The sequence below is a fragment of the Papaver somniferum genome, unplaced genomic scaffold (assembly GCF_003573695.1).
Source record: "Papaver somniferum cultivar HN1 unplaced genomic scaffold, ASM357369v1 unplaced-scaffold_152, whole genome shotgun sequence".
In the NCBI taxonomy this organism is placed as follows: Eukaryota; Viridiplantae; Streptophyta; class Magnoliopsida; order Ranunculales; family Papaveraceae; genus Papaver; species Papaver somniferum.
In genome coordinates, this window is record NW_020624598.1 from 755,757 (window position 1) to 771,627 (window position 15,871).

The following is a 15,871-nucleotide window of genomic DNA, read 5'->3' on the forward strand; positions in this document are numbered from 1 at the left end:
AAACCGAGTTAGTCTCGGGAGGGTTTAGCAGAGGTGTACCCACAAAACCATTACTTCTAATTGGTCACAAGTATCCAAAGAGCTATGAGGACATACATATTCTCAACCTATCTCCAAGTAACTAGAATGCCAGAGAAATTAAAGGTGTCATCTCTACAGCTGACTGAAGAAAAGGGGAGACACATCCGCAACCCTGCTAGATAAAGATATATCCGCTACACAGCTAGATAAACATTGTAAGATGCGTCCGCTGTTTTATAGCTGGATAAGATTAGGAGAGAGATAAAGATGAGAGGGACATCTGCTACACAACTGGACTAATTACGTGTGATAAGTTAAACCAGTGCTAGAAAGATCTTGTGCCAGATTGAAAGCGGACTAACAAAGCAACCAAATGTATCTTTCTTCGACTCTCTCATAGTGCTCAGTAGAAACAACGTCTTCTTCGGTCTTCAAATTTTGATAAACTATCGAACCTCATAGAACCTTGACAATTAACTCTTCTCTTCGATTTCTTCCTTGACTTGTAAATTTCTACTTCCCTATGGCCTTATTAAAAAAACGTAACGATTGATTTTTTTTTTTATTTTTTTTTTTTTTTTTTTTTACACAAGACAAAAATTTACATGGCCATGAGAGAAGGACTTTCAAAACTTGGATCTTCGCAACTTGTGATGTCTTGGTATCATGGATTCTAACAACTTATATCATTTGCTCTTATAACTTCAACTTTGATTTTTGAATTATTCTTTCTATTGTTGCTTCTAAACCTAAAACGTCTTCAACTTTCTTCATAGATTTTGATGTCGCTCCGCTTGTTGATGATGATAAGTTTCTACTGAGAGAGAGTCGCAATCCAGTAACTAAGACTACATTGTGAGGTTGCTTTGTCTTTCTGGCATTTCCTGACCTACTTGCCTTTCCATCATGTATGGTTAGGTCCATCACGGTTACCCTCTAAAAGGAACAAGTTCTCTCCTGAATTTCAAGGATCTCAATGTCTTTTTCTCTAATGTCTCAAAAGGTTGTTATCCCTAGCATTCCAATTTCTATCTTTTCGGTGAGAAACAGTATGTAAACTTAGCTAACCGGATACCATGTGACGCTAGAAGTTTCAAAAGTGCAACTAAAAAGTTCTTCCCCACCCCCAAACTTAAATCTAACATTGTCCTCAATGTTTCTAATGAAAGAGCAATACCAAAAGTAAAATAACACGAGGAGAAGTTGGAAAGATAGTACCTGGGTGAAGAAAATCAAAAACTAATATACAACATACAACGCCTCGATGGTCAATCAAGGGTAAACAGGGTCCTCCAGAGGGACCTCCTCAACATCACCTGTAGGAAAGGGTCTAAAAAGGGTTTCAATCTCTGACCGTTAACCTTCGAAGAACTACTACCATCCGGTGTCTCGATCTCAAGCTCCATGAGGAAAGACAGTGCGAACAATAAAAGGACCCGTCCACCGAGAACGTAACTTCCCAGGGAAAAGATGCAAGCGGGTATCATACAGAAGAACTTTTTGACCTGGAGAAAATGACTTCCTTAAAATATTTCTATCATGCACAAGTTTCATTTTGTTCTTATACTCCTTCGCACTATCGTAAGCATCAATACGAATCTCGTCCAACTCATTGAGCTGGAGTTTCCTATGGGCTCCTGCCTTGTCAAGAGAAAAGTTTAGCTGCTTAACAGCCCAATAAGCTCTATGTTCTAACTCGACAGGTAAATGACATGCCTTGCCATACACAGCCGATAAGGCGACATTCCAATGGGGGTCTTAAACGCAGTACGGTAAGCCCATAAGGCATCAGTAAGCCTAGACGACCAGTCTTTCCGATTAGGATTAACTGTTTTCTCTAATATACGTTTTATCTCCCTATTGGAAACCTCAACCTGACCACTAGTCTGTGGATGATACGGGGTAGCTACCTTATGTGTAATACCATATTTCTTCATCAAAAGCCTAAAAGGTCCATTACAAAAGTGCGACCCACCATCACTAATTATAGCTCGCGGTGTACCAAAACGTGTAAGTATATTATTTTTCAAGAAATCAATCACAACCCTATGGTCATTGGTTTTACACGCAACCGCCTCAATCCACTTAGAGACATAGTCTACAACGACAAGGATGTATAGGTTACCAAAAGAATTAGGAAACGGACCCATAAAGTCAATACCCCACACATCAAAGACCTCGACAACTAAAATAGGGTTCAAGGGCATCATGTTCCTACGGGAAATGGTTCCTAATTTCTGGCAACGTTCACAAGTAACACAGTAACTGTGGGAGTCTTTAAACAACGAAGGCCAATAGAATCCACACTGCAATATCTTAGCAGCAGTCTTCTTAGCACTAAAGTGACCCCCACAAGCATGATCATGACAAAAGGAAATAATACTGGACTGGTCACTCTCAGGTATACATCTCCTAATAATCTGGTCTGGACAATACTTAAACAAATAAGGATCATCCCAAAAGAAGTGCTTAACCTCAGCTAAAAATCTAGAACGCTCTTGTTTACCCCAATGTTGGGGCATTCGACCAGTAACAAGATAGTTCACTATATTCGCATACCAAGGTAATTGGGTAACAAAGAACAATTGTTCATCAGGAAAGTGTCCCTTATAGGAAGGGAATCATTAAGGGTATCCACAACAAGCTAGACAAGTGGTCTGCTACTACATTTTCTGCACCCTTTTTGTCTCTAATGTCCGGAGAAAACTCTTGTAACAACAGGATCCACCTAATCAATCTAGGTTTCGTATCCTTCTTAGACAAAAGATATTTCAAAGCAGCATGATCAGTAAATATTACGATCTTAGAACCTAAGAGATAGGGTCTAAACTTGTCTAAGGCAAACACAATGGCTAACAGCCTTCTCCGTAGTGGTATAGTTCAACTGGGCATCATTCAGAGTTTTACTAGCATAGTAAATTACATGAAGTAACTTGTTTTCACGCTGACCTAGCACAACACCAATAGCATAATCTGAAGCATCGCACATGATTCAAAGGGTAGGTTCCAGTTGGGTGCCTGGACTATGGGGGCGGTAGTGAGTAAAGTTTTAAGCTTCTCGAAAGCCTCTAAACAAGCATCATCAAAGACAAACTTAACATCTTTTGCAAGCAAATTGCAAAGAGGTCTAGAAATTAAGCTAAAATCCTTAATGAATCGACGATAAAAACCAGCATGCCCTAAGAATGACCTAATACCTTTTACGGTTTTTGGGACCGGTAGAGTTTTAATAAGGTCAACTTTGGCTCTATCTACCTCTATACCCTTTGAAGATACGATATGCCCTAGAACAATTCCTGAACGAACCATGAAGTGACATTTCTCCCAATTAAGCACTAAATTCTTTTCCTTACACCTAGTCAAAACTAATGACAAATGATGCAAGCACTCATCGAAAGACGAACCAAACACTGAAAAATCATCCATAAAGACCTCTAAGAACCGTTCTACCATGTCAGAAAATATGCTCATCATACAACGCTGAAAGGTCGCAGGGGCATTACATAGGCCGAAAGGCATGCGTCTATACGCAAAGGTACCAAAGGGACAGGTAAAAGTGGTTTTCTCTTGGTCTTCTGGGGCAATAGGAACCTGATTATAACCGCAGTATCCATCTAAAAAGCAATAATGGCTACGTCCAGCTAATCTCTCTAGCATTTGGTCGATGAAGGGAAGGGGAAAGTGGTCCTTCCTAGTGACCTTGTTCAATTTTCTATAGTCAATACAGACACGCCAACTCGTGGTCATTCGGGTTGGGATTAACTCATTGTTATCATTCTGGACTACAGTAATACCGGATTTCTTGGGAACAACCTGAACGGGGCTGACCCACTTACTGTCTGAAATGGGGTAGATAATGCCTGCATCTAACAGCTTCAGAACCTCGGTTCGAACAACTTCTTTCATATTAGGGTTCAGTCGACGTTGCATCTCCCTAGAAGGTTTGGTGTCACTCTCTAAATAGATATGATGCATACAATCAATAGGACTTATACCCTTAATGTCTGCTATGGTCCACCCTAAAGCTTCCTTGTTATTCTGAAGGACAGTCACTAGCCTACTTTCCTGATCACTATCCAAGTCGGATGCTATAATCACAGGTAAAGTTTCAGATGGGCCTAAAAACACATACTTCAGGGTATCTGGTAATGGTTTAAGGTCCAACTTGGGAGGCTTTTCCAACGAAGGAACTAGGGTAGACTCGGAAACGGGTAAAGGTTCGAACTTAGGTTTCCATCCATTACTAGTGTCTAACAAAGGGGTTGAATCTAACAAAGCATTCACCTCATTAATCACATCATCATCATCAAAATCAATCCCAAAGTGAGCTAGGCATTTCTCTAATGGATCTTCTATCAAAGTGTTTGGTAATGACTCCTCTACTAAGGTGCCTATCATGTTCACCTCTTCTACGCTCGAGTCGTCCAGTTCATGGGGTAGCTTACTAATGTGAAAGATGTTCAGCTCAATAGTCATATTACCAAAAGACAAATTCATAATACCAGTTCGACAGTTAATGATCGCATTGGATGTTGCTAAAAATGGGCGACCTAAAATCACCGGTATCTGGTTCTCTGGGTCAGGGACAGGTTGGGTATCTAGGATAACAAAATCCACTGGATAAATAAACTTGTCGACCTCAATAAGAACATCCTCGATCACACCACGAGGAATTTTAACGGACCTATCAGCTAACTGGAGTGTCATCTGGGTAGGTTTCATCTCACCAAGTCCTAGCTTAAGGTACACATGGTATGGAAGTAAATTCACACTGGCTCCTAAGTCAAGCAAAGCTTTCTCAAACGTGTATTTACCTATTGTGCAAGAAATAGTAGGGGACCCTGGGTCTTTATACTAGGAGTAGTGGTATTCTGAATAATGGAACTCACATGACTAGCTAGGAAGGCTTTCTTCTGGACACTAAGCTTACGCTTTCGTGTACACAAGTCCTTAAGGAACTTGGCATAAGCCGGAATCTGCTTAATCGCATCAATGGTAGGTTGATAGTAACTTGCTTAAAACCTCCAATATATCATTAAAGTTGGACTCCCTCTTAGTCGGAACTAGCAGCTGGGGAAACGGGGCTCTGGGAACAAAGCCGGGCTCAGCAGGACCCTCATTGGTCTCTTTGGAGACTCTATCAGTTTCTCATTCTCTGGCTCAGAAGGGTGAACAAGCATGTTCACTATTAGGCATGGAAACCTTGTTGTCTATCTCTCTACCGCTCCTAAGGGTTTTAATAGCATTTACATGATCGGATGGTCTTTCACCTATTTCATTAATTCCTCTAGGGTTTGGTTGAGTTTGACTAGGAAACTTACCTCTTTCTCTTAAAGACTTTTATATGACTAACCTGGGTTTTCAACTCGGAAATAGCCTGAGAGTTAGCCTGACCTATTCTCTTTTTCTTCTATACCTTGAGCAACAGATTGCTGAAACTGCATAGTGTTACGAGTTAACAAAGCAAGAGACTCTTCTAAACTCATAATCTTCTTATCCGAAGGGTTCTGAAACTGTGCCGGGGCTGAAGGATTCTTAGGATAGCCAAAACCTGGGGGAGCTTGAGAGTTACTAGACTGACCTTGATTCTGGCCCTTAGACCAAGAAAGGTTGGGATGGTTTCTCCAGCCAGGGTTATAGGTTTCTGAATAAGGGTCAAACTTCTGGCGTTTATCGAATCTAGTGTTGTTATAAAGAGCATTGGCTTGCTCTTCAACAGTATGGTCTTCCCAAAAAGGCTCTATTCTACCACTAGTACCACTAGAATGATCCAACTCCAATGCTTCTAACCTTTTGGCTATGGCTGCTATTTTAGCATCTGACTCATAGGATCCTTCCATCCTATTGAGATTTCCTCTACTTAGAAGAATTGTTTTCTGGGGTTCCCTATTATTTTCCCATTGTTGGGTTTTATTGGCGATTTCATTCAAAAATGTCATCGCCTCATCAACAGTTTTATTCTCAAACCCACCTGTGCATAAGGACTCAACCATGGTTGTTGTTGAATAATCTAAACCCTCGTAGAGGATCTGAACTAACCTAACCTTATCTAAACCATGATGAGGACATTGAGAAATTAAGTCATTGAACCTTTCTAAATATCTATATAAAGATTCTCCCTCTTGTTGAGCAAAAGTACAAATTTGTGTCCTAATAGACGATGTTTTGTGCCTTGGGAAAAACTTATGTATAAAGGCAGATGTAAGTTGTTCATAGGTTTCAATTGACTGAGAATCCAAACTATACAGCCAAGATTTGGCTTTATCTTTTAAGGAAAAGGGGAATAAACTAAGTTTCAGTGCATCATCACTAAGGTTTTTAATTTTCAGAGTACTACATACTTCCTCAAATTCCCTAACATGAAAATAGGGGTTCTCATTCTCTTTTCCTAAAAAGGTTTGGAGCATCTGTAAAGTCCCAGGTTTGAGTTCATAATTTGCCTCGGTTTCAGCTAACATGATACAAGACGGACGAGAGGTCTTAGTTGGGTTCAATAAAGCTTTTAAAGTTGCCATTTCTGGCACTACCGAAGGATTATGAGTAATTTCTTCACAAAGAAGAAGATTCTCAAAACTGAAGTTTCCAAAAACGGGGCTCTCTAAAGAAGAGTCTTCGAGCTCCCCGCCTTCACAAGAAGAACTACTAGGTTTATCACTAATCAGACGACCTAGAGTGTTTCTTTTCCAAGCCCGTTCTACCTCGGGCATACACTAGAAAAACAAAACTAAAAAGAAAAGCCTTAAAAGGGAAGGGAAGTTCTATGCAAACACAAACAAGGCTGACTCCACCACAGCAAACCTACTGAATTCTAGCAAACAAAAAGCATGATGGCTCCACTTAGATTGTTTCTAGACCAGCTTCTAATCCTTCGAAAGGAAATTCGTTAGAATTTAAGAAAACCCCTCTGGAGTTAATCCGAGTCAAAGTAAGTTGAATCGAGGCGAGGGAAGCTCAGTGGAGCTTTGATACCCAAGTCCTCACCGCTATCACAAGGCGGCGCAGTCACGCATTCAACTCACAGAGACCATCATGAACTTCGAAGTATGCTAAAAGAGTAACCAATATTTTTCGAACGACTTTCCTACTAAGCTCGTTACCCTATTGGTCTCAATCTATTCCAAATTTTAAAGCTTAGGTTCGCGTTTGGTTTCGTTTTCCTTAGGCGGGAAAGAAGAGAATGGTGATGAAATCCGAACCCTTATCTTGTATGGCCAGTTCTTGCCCTTTACTAGGAATTTAAAACAGCCGTTTTCAGTTCCTTAGCATATATGCAAACGAAGGAATACAATAACTCATTGACAGGGGATTCACGAGTGTTTCGACAAACTTACCTCCCGTTCCAGACGGGGGATGAACCGTTGTCGTCGACTCGGGCCACAACTCCTATGTTGTGTACGAACCCGAGGGGCCGAGGTGATATCGTAATCACCGTCCTTCTCTGCAAACAGTTTAATATTTAATATACCCTTCCTTAGGGTTTAAAAAAATTAATGTCCAAATGTACAAAGTCCAAAAGAAAGGTCCAAAAAATAAAGTGCAAAAAGAAAAATACAAAATAAAAAGAATTCCTAATACAATCTAATAAAATAACACTCTCCTTTTTTTCTCTCTTTTTCTATAAAAAAAAATTCTTCTTCTTTACCTCCTTTCGCTTTTCCTTTTACTTCAAGTCTTTGAATATTCGCCAAAAGCTTTGGCAAAAATTTCTTTCGCTCCAAATTCCCAAAATCTGAAAGGAAAAGACAAAAACCCAAAAACGTAAAGAAGAACAAAAAAAACTAAAACTAACTAAATAAATAAAAAAATCTAAAAACTCCATCCTAAAGACAATCCCGCGTCGGCGGCACCAAAAATTGATGATATTTTCAATGATGTTATAGTAAAGAGTTCGTTGAGGCTTGTGAAGGCAATGAATTCTAGACTTAATAGAACTTAAAAATATAGAAAACTTAACTCAAAATTGGTTTCAAGTGATTGGAAAATAACCAAGACACTAGAATCCACTATTACACATGAATGATGTCAAATATTTCATAACTCTAATTATCCTTTTAATCCATTATTTCTTAATCCACAAATAATCAAACATATTCTCAAAAATTAATTGTATCCCTTAAGCATAGATTATCTAACCAAAACATAACCTATCTAATTAAATCACAACTAATGAAGAAAATTATGTAAACTTTTAAGAACTCTGCAAAAGCAGTGATTGAGTGAATTATAATTAAATATTAGAGAAAATGAAATAGTTACCCATTGTTCATGTGTGAATAACTTCATCCATTGCCTTGGTTACGATAGAATTAGCCGCTCATCATGTTGGAAACACGCTCAAAATTTGATTTCATTTATGCTCAAAGGGTTACAAATGATGAATAAGGGATAATTATAATAAAAATCGGGTTTGCAATGCTTATAACTATTGCAAAAGCCGTTACAAAGAGCCGTTACTGTACTGTTGCGTTTTTTAAGTCTATCTCTGATCTGCGACCCACAATATGAGTCGCTGACACTGTTTAAAAACGACGGTTGTGGCGAGTCTGTTCTTCGTGTTCTTCAGTGTTCTTCAATGGCAGCAGCAGCAACAGGTGGTCTCTCTGCAAATTCGCTTTTTTTGACTCAGTGGTGCTCTAAACTTCTCCCAATCTCTCTGTCCCTTCTATGATATCCCAGCAGCCTATTTATATTCAACAGCCCCCTCGAATCTCGAGTTAAATACCAAAAATTCTCTATTATTCGGCAGTAATATTTTTTTCTTCATCCGAGCATCTGTAGCTGTCCAACCTTCCTTATTTTCCTTCTACACTCCTCTACAGAGTCCAAACTCCATCCAAACACGAGCAGTACACGTTTCAATTTGTTGTAATCCCGTGATGGAGTTTTCCGGCCACGTACTCCCTGTTTTCTTCACCACGGCAATTCCAGCCAAATTGGGTCGAAACAAACACCCATACCAGCTTTGTTAGGACATATCACAACTACCCATTAAGTTTCAGCCCTTTAGTCTTCCCAGAACTGCTTCAAATTTCGATCGAAACTTCATCCAGTTTCAATGCTTCTTTTTCCCGCCAAATTTATTTTTCAAACGAAGAAGATGGTGTCCCCCTAACCAGCTATGGGGTGCGAATATCAGCTTCCTGGTTTGGGGGTGACTTGGGGTACCCCTTAGTAATTGAGGTGCCCCTTAACCAAATCTGGGCTCCGTATAACAAGTGTCCTCCGGGGGTGTTCCGAGTGATTTTTCGAGTCGATTTTTCCAACAATATTTATTTTCCAAAAATACCTAAAAATACTCAAAACACCATAATAAGGACGAAAACAAGTACCAACAATACGAAACATTGAGGACAAATTAGACACATAAATGCGTCTATCACATCACACATAGGGTATGTTAGATGACATCTATTCGGATGTTTAGGGTCCCTCTCGTACAGTTTCTAAGGGAGGTGCAAGGTGGTTTCTGACCTTTATCGATGACTTTTCGAGGAGAGTTTTGCTTTACACCATGAAGCATAAGAATGAAGTCACCGAGGTGTAGTATGTGGAAGACCATGGTAGATAAACAACTTGGTCGTGTGGTTAAGAAGATACGTTACGATAATGGCGGTGAATACATTGAAGAGCCATTGAAGGAGTTTTGTGAGGAACAAGGCATCGTTTGGAACTTCATAGTCAAGGGTACACCACAAAAAAATGGAATAGCAGAGAGAATGAACCGAGCGTTGCTAGAGAAAGCACGGTGCATGTTGTCAAACACAAGTCTAGACATTATTTGGTGGGATGAAGCAGTGAATACGACGTGCTATTTAGTGAATCGATCACCATCAACAACTATTAAAGGTAAGTCACCTATGGAGGTATGGACCGGTAATTTCGTGAACTATTCTAATTTAAGGGTGGTTGGTTGTCCAGCCTATTTTCATGTAAAAGAAGATAAGTTGGGTGTTATGGTTAAATAAAGCAATTATCTTAGGTTATCCATAAGGTGTGAATGAATACCGTCTATGGTGTCCAGAATTGAATAAGTTCATAATTATTCGTGATGTCACCTTTAATGACAAAGCAATACTTGATTCAAGAAAGTTCACAGGTTGGGACTCTCAAATTCAAAGTGATAGTAGTGGCGGTGTTGAAGATGATTCGATGCAGATGGAGCAAAGAGTTCCTAGTTCATCTACTATAGAAGAAGAAAAAAAATTCTTGTAGAAGATAAAGTTGAGTTTCAGGTTCCTAGTGATGAATTTACACAGCAACAAGTTGAGAATATTCCATCCTTGACGTCTCAACATGAGAGACGTACACCAGTTCGTTATGGTTTTGATGAGTATGCGTCTTACACGCTATCTTTTTTTGAGGATGGGTCGTTTACCTTTGAGGAGGCAATGAGTAATATTCATGCAATTGAGTGGAAAACAACCATGGATGAGGAGATGAAGTCTCCTCACAAGAATCACACTTGGGAACTTGTTAAGTTTCCTAAGGGTCAAAAGAAGATTGGGTGCAAGTGGGTCTATAAGGTAAATGATGTAATTCCAGATTCCAAAGGTATTGTTAGTGGTCGATACAAAGCAAGGTTAGTGGATAAGGGATATGCACAAAGGGAAGGTGTGGATTATAATGAAGTTTTCTCTGCGGATGTGAAACACACTTCTATCCGATTCCTTTTAGCATTTATGGCGCAAGTTTGACTTAGAGATCGAGCAATTAGATGTGAAGAAAACATTCTTGCATGGATATTTGGTGGAAGAAATTTATATGTCACAGCCCATTGGTTATGAAGTTGTTGGTAAGGAAGATTATGTGTTGACTTGAGAAATCATTGTATGGTTTGAAACAATCACCAAGACAATGGTACAAGAGGTTTGATATGTTTATGTTGCAACAAAATTATATTCGTAGTGAATACGATCAGTGCGTATACTTTAAGAAGTTTCCAGATGGAAGTTTTGTTTATCTTTAACTCTATGTGGATGACATGCTCATAACTGCCAAGAGCAAGTCAGAAATTAATGTATTGAAGAAACAATTGAGTTTAGAGTTTGAGATGAAGGATTTGGGTCCGGCTAAGAATATTTTTGGGTTGTACTTGACATTGGTTTAGTCTCTGGCTTGGAACTGCTCCATTGTCTTGGAACTACGCTTTGCAACACACTATGCTTGCAGTTCTGCATTTTAACGAGCTTTGGTAAATACCTTTTCCATTAGCTTTTTGTTCCGTGCAGATTTTCAAGTAAGGGTATATCCATTTTCAACTTTTTAATACATATAAAAGAACATTCTGAATCTTCCATAACATGGCAACGTCGAATTGAATGAAAAACGACAGTTAAAAGGCATAAATTGGATATAGAAAAACTGAGTTGAGTCGAATATGTTTAAAAGATATCTGGACATTATTCAAAGATGAGTGATATTTAAGTGAATGGATAGATATAATCAAAGAGAAACTTTCCAACAAAAAAAATAATCCATTATTCGAAAAAAAATGTATCAAGCATAATACCTATGGAGACCTAACCATGCAGTTTCAGGGACAAAAAAAAGATATCACAATTTTTACTTTTATTGATGTTGTTGATTTACTCTGTTATATGCATGTGCTTTGGCAACAAAATTGGTATTGTCACTATTGTTTACCATAGTTATATAGTATGCAATGCTTGAACAATTTTCTGAAATCATGTGTTTTTAATTAGCTCCGGTTACTTAATTGTATGTTAGAAGAAGTACTGAAATCATATGTCCTTAATTAGCTCCGGTTACTTAATTGTATGATAGAAGAATCAAGATTTTCATGTGATTTTTTTCGGTATGTTAAAATAAATAGTGCATTTAGGGGATGGTACTATAATTCATTTTCTTCTTTTCGATAAATGACCACCAAGTAAGGAAATATGAAATGCTCGCAGGCATAGAGATATTTGAAAATAGTGTAATATGTGAATTCTCCATTTTAGGATTGTTGTTTAATGATGTAAATGGCAAAACGAATGCTGTAAAAACGGTTTGAAACTTTAAGAGGTCGGTAAACCTGTTATGCTCATTTGTGGTGGAGCTTTCATTCAATTCATGATGTTCACCTTGTTTTTTTCCTTTCTTTTTAGGCTGAATATATCAAGTGATTTTACTGTAATATATCGATGTCTACTTAAAAGTTTTAAATAATGGTGTATTCAAATTATTTGTTCTATACAAAGCATATATCCATGTATTAGTGAAAGATCAAACTCCATTACTCTGTCCTCATAAGCACTTGCAAGGACTCAGAGTGAAAATGAGGCATAAAATTATTGGAATTGAAGCCACTATAAAGTGTATATGCAAGCATGCACATTATTGTTTCCATGGTTATTAATAAGGTTTGTTTTTCTATGAAAGTTCAACATCTTCTGCTTAAAGTATGATCTCTGTATATATAGTATCCGCAGTTTCTTTTGTCTGATCTTAGTCAAAAGACTAATCATTCGGTCAAGTTCGAGATCTACTCTGATATATGAATCTATATGTTGGACAGGAAAATGACATTTCAGATTCTCACATTTGTTATTCATAAACTATTTTTTTTGGATCTAGAGAGACGATTTTAGATAACTTCACTATCATGGTTTCTAACACCACAAAGAGAAAATTATACGTGTAGGATATATAGAATACAAAGAGCGATAGTGATACGCCATCGTTGATTATGTTGAATGAATATAATAATGAAGTGGAAGAGAGTATAAAAAGAGATCTTGACATGCCACTGTTGATCGAGATTAATAATAAAGTGTACACACATATACACTTATGGATATAGATTATAATTAAAGGAAGTGTTTATCTTTGAATTCATTAAATTTAAAACATATATTTATTTATTTATTTTGATCGGTAAATTAAAGGTTGTATAAATGAAGGATTAAAGTACATGAAATATGTTTTCTAAACCAAAACGCACCAACCAAAAAGAAAAAGGAGAATGGGATGTAACCCAAAGCACAGACCAAAACAAATGGTCAAAAGAAAAACACCACAAAACAAAGAACCAACCCAAACCTGACACTGCAAAGCTTCCTTCCAATAACAAAATCAAATAAGGGAGGTGGAAAAGTCACTTCTTTCCAACTTGTGAATTGCGGGATGTTGATTCCATTAAAGACACTGTGCCTATATAACCATTTAGACAATGTAAACTTCACTTACTCAATAATCCCCTTCACCTCCTTACTCTTATCTTAAAAGGCTATTAATTACGCTCCTATCAAATAAACCAAATAATTGCAGCCGGTAAAACTTTAAGAACTAGAGCTTTCCGAGAAGAATTTCTAATCATAGGCTAAGAACTCACCAAACTAATTAAATCCGGAGGCGTCTCCCATACCACAAAGAATTTTCTGGCAAAATAGCCCCATATTCCCCAGGACGTTTTACAATGAATTAGTAAGTGATTCGCAGAGGAAACATATTATTATTCTCTAATAGATTGGTGGCGAACTTTATATAACAAAAACGAAGTTGTAAAATTTTTAAACTGCACAGGTTTCATTACAATTGTTAATCTATTGAATGATATGTACGTTAGTAATAAGTCGCAATTGCTAACTGGAGCCTCCCTTGGGATGGTTGCAAGGCATAACCATGTTTCAGTGAACAGGCATAAGTTTCTCATGTCAATTGACAAGACCCATACAACTTACAATATATTAGGTACTTTATTACTTTCATGATCTAATAGGTTTGTAAGAATGATGCCACGATATATTACGCTGGTGATTTATCATAAGGCAAAGTTTAAAAAAAATCCAACTTGAATACAATTTGAACAAAATTTTGAATATAACAATAAATAAAGATTGAATATAGAAATGAATAAAAATTTGGTTAATTCTTTTGGTTTTATACTATGGTAAGAATATTTTCGCCGTATCTGAATCTTTTCAAACTATGCATATATATAGCTGGATTATCAAAGGGCATCAAATTTTCTCACCCATTCAAATCAATCAGACTAATAGAGATCTTTTTACAAATTTTAGATGCATCTGGGTGATGGGGCGAAGCCCCACCTCACCATATAAAAGATATCCATTAGACTTGGCGCGTGGCACTGGTTGCATACTACACTTAAGTACTAGTCCAAGCACCACCAACAAATATGTAATGTTTATAAGGTGCTACGCAAACTGGATTCAACATAGTTCTCTTAAATTGATTGACTTTTAAATCTTGACATACATAAAGCTATCTTTTTAGTAACACTGCACCTATATAAATCAAAAATTATGTACAATTGCAAATAATTAAAGGCATATTAAATCAAAAATTTATGGAATCAATTTTTTTTCAGTATATATTTTAATATATGCCCACGTAGATAATACATGCATTTAGGTTTATAATACCAAATTTGAATCATCCACTCATAAGATACCTAAAAGGTATTATAGTCCCATACCCTTTTAAAAATCAAACTAAAGGTGTATTTTATACCAAATAAAAATATTATAGTGTACTATTATAGTGTTCTTAGTTAGTGGCAGGTCCACCACTAAAGCCCAGTAATCGGAGGTCTATAATTAAAAGAAAAGAGGAAAATGGACCCAATTTTTAAGCACAGATCCTGCACATGTGTGTAACCTATTACGTGCATTTTAAGAATTCCCAAAATAGCCTTCACTATATATAACAGAAATAAAAGCCATCTTTTCTCAATTTTCTTTTTCTTGTCAGATCCATTCTCTCCCTCTCTCTCCCTCTCCTCTTCTCTGCTGGTGCCGCTTATGAAATTTAGACCTAGGGTTTGTAAAGATGTTTCGTGGTTTTACAGGTATGTTATGTAATCTTTTTTCCAGTTATTCTTTGTTTTTTTTTGTTTCTCAACGGAATCATGGAAAATCGATCGATTTCATGGTGTTTTCACTTTCTTTTTGCGGTTTTGGTAGTTCGATCTCATGATGTGTCTCTTGTTTTTCACATGCATATGATTTTTAGACTATGAATCAACAATACATATTTGGTATACTGAAATATACTGCTCTATTTTTGTTGTTTTTTATAGTTTGGAGATTTTTCTTGTTTGATCCAGAAGTACATATATGGAATACTCAAATAAAAGTGTTTCGATCTATTTTTTCATAGATTCGTTACTTGTTTTTCACATGCAGTTGAAATTTAGATTATGAATCAGCAGTACATATATGGTGTACTGAAAAATTATGCTTTAGTTTTGTTATTTTTGTAGTTTTGGATATTTTTGTTCTTTGATCTAGAAGTATATATATGGAATACTGAAAAAAAGTGTTTTGATTCTATTTTTTTTATAGATTCATTACTTGGTTTTCACATGCAGCTGATTTTAGTTTCATTTTGGTTGTTTTTGATATGCTTTTAAGTTGCTTTTGTGTATTAATCATTGGTACATATATGAAATACTGGTGGATTTGATGAAACAAATTTAGATCTCAATATAAAATCATGTTTTATGTTTATTTCATTAGTAGATCTGATATTTCTATGGTTTTTTTTTGCCAGTTTTCCTTTGTATATCAACCATCAGTACATATATGATGTATTGTTTTCTTATTGTGTTTACTATGAATTTATAGGTTTTCTCTTATTTTTTTGGTTTGATCCAGGGTACATATATGGATGAAATATGTGCTTTGATTCTGTTAGATTTTATGGATTCATCACTTCTTATTGACAAGCAGTTGAGTTTTAGTTCATGAATTTCGCAATACAAATATGTCGTACTGGTTGAAACTTTTCTGATTCTGTTTTATTCAGAGTTTTGCCACTTTTTTTTATTTGATCCATGAGTTCTTATGTGAACTATTGAAGTATGTGCTTTGGTTAGGTTATA

At 36.8% G+C, this 15,871-nt stretch overlaps 1 pseudogene; it reads left to right on the top strand.

The window, feature by feature from the left end:
* Positions 1 to 6,072: 6,072 nt before the first annotated feature.
* On the top strand, positions 6,073 to 6,172 carry LOC113336582 (annotated as a pseudogene).
* The last annotated feature ends 9,699 nt before the right edge of the window (positions 6,173 to 15,871 follow it).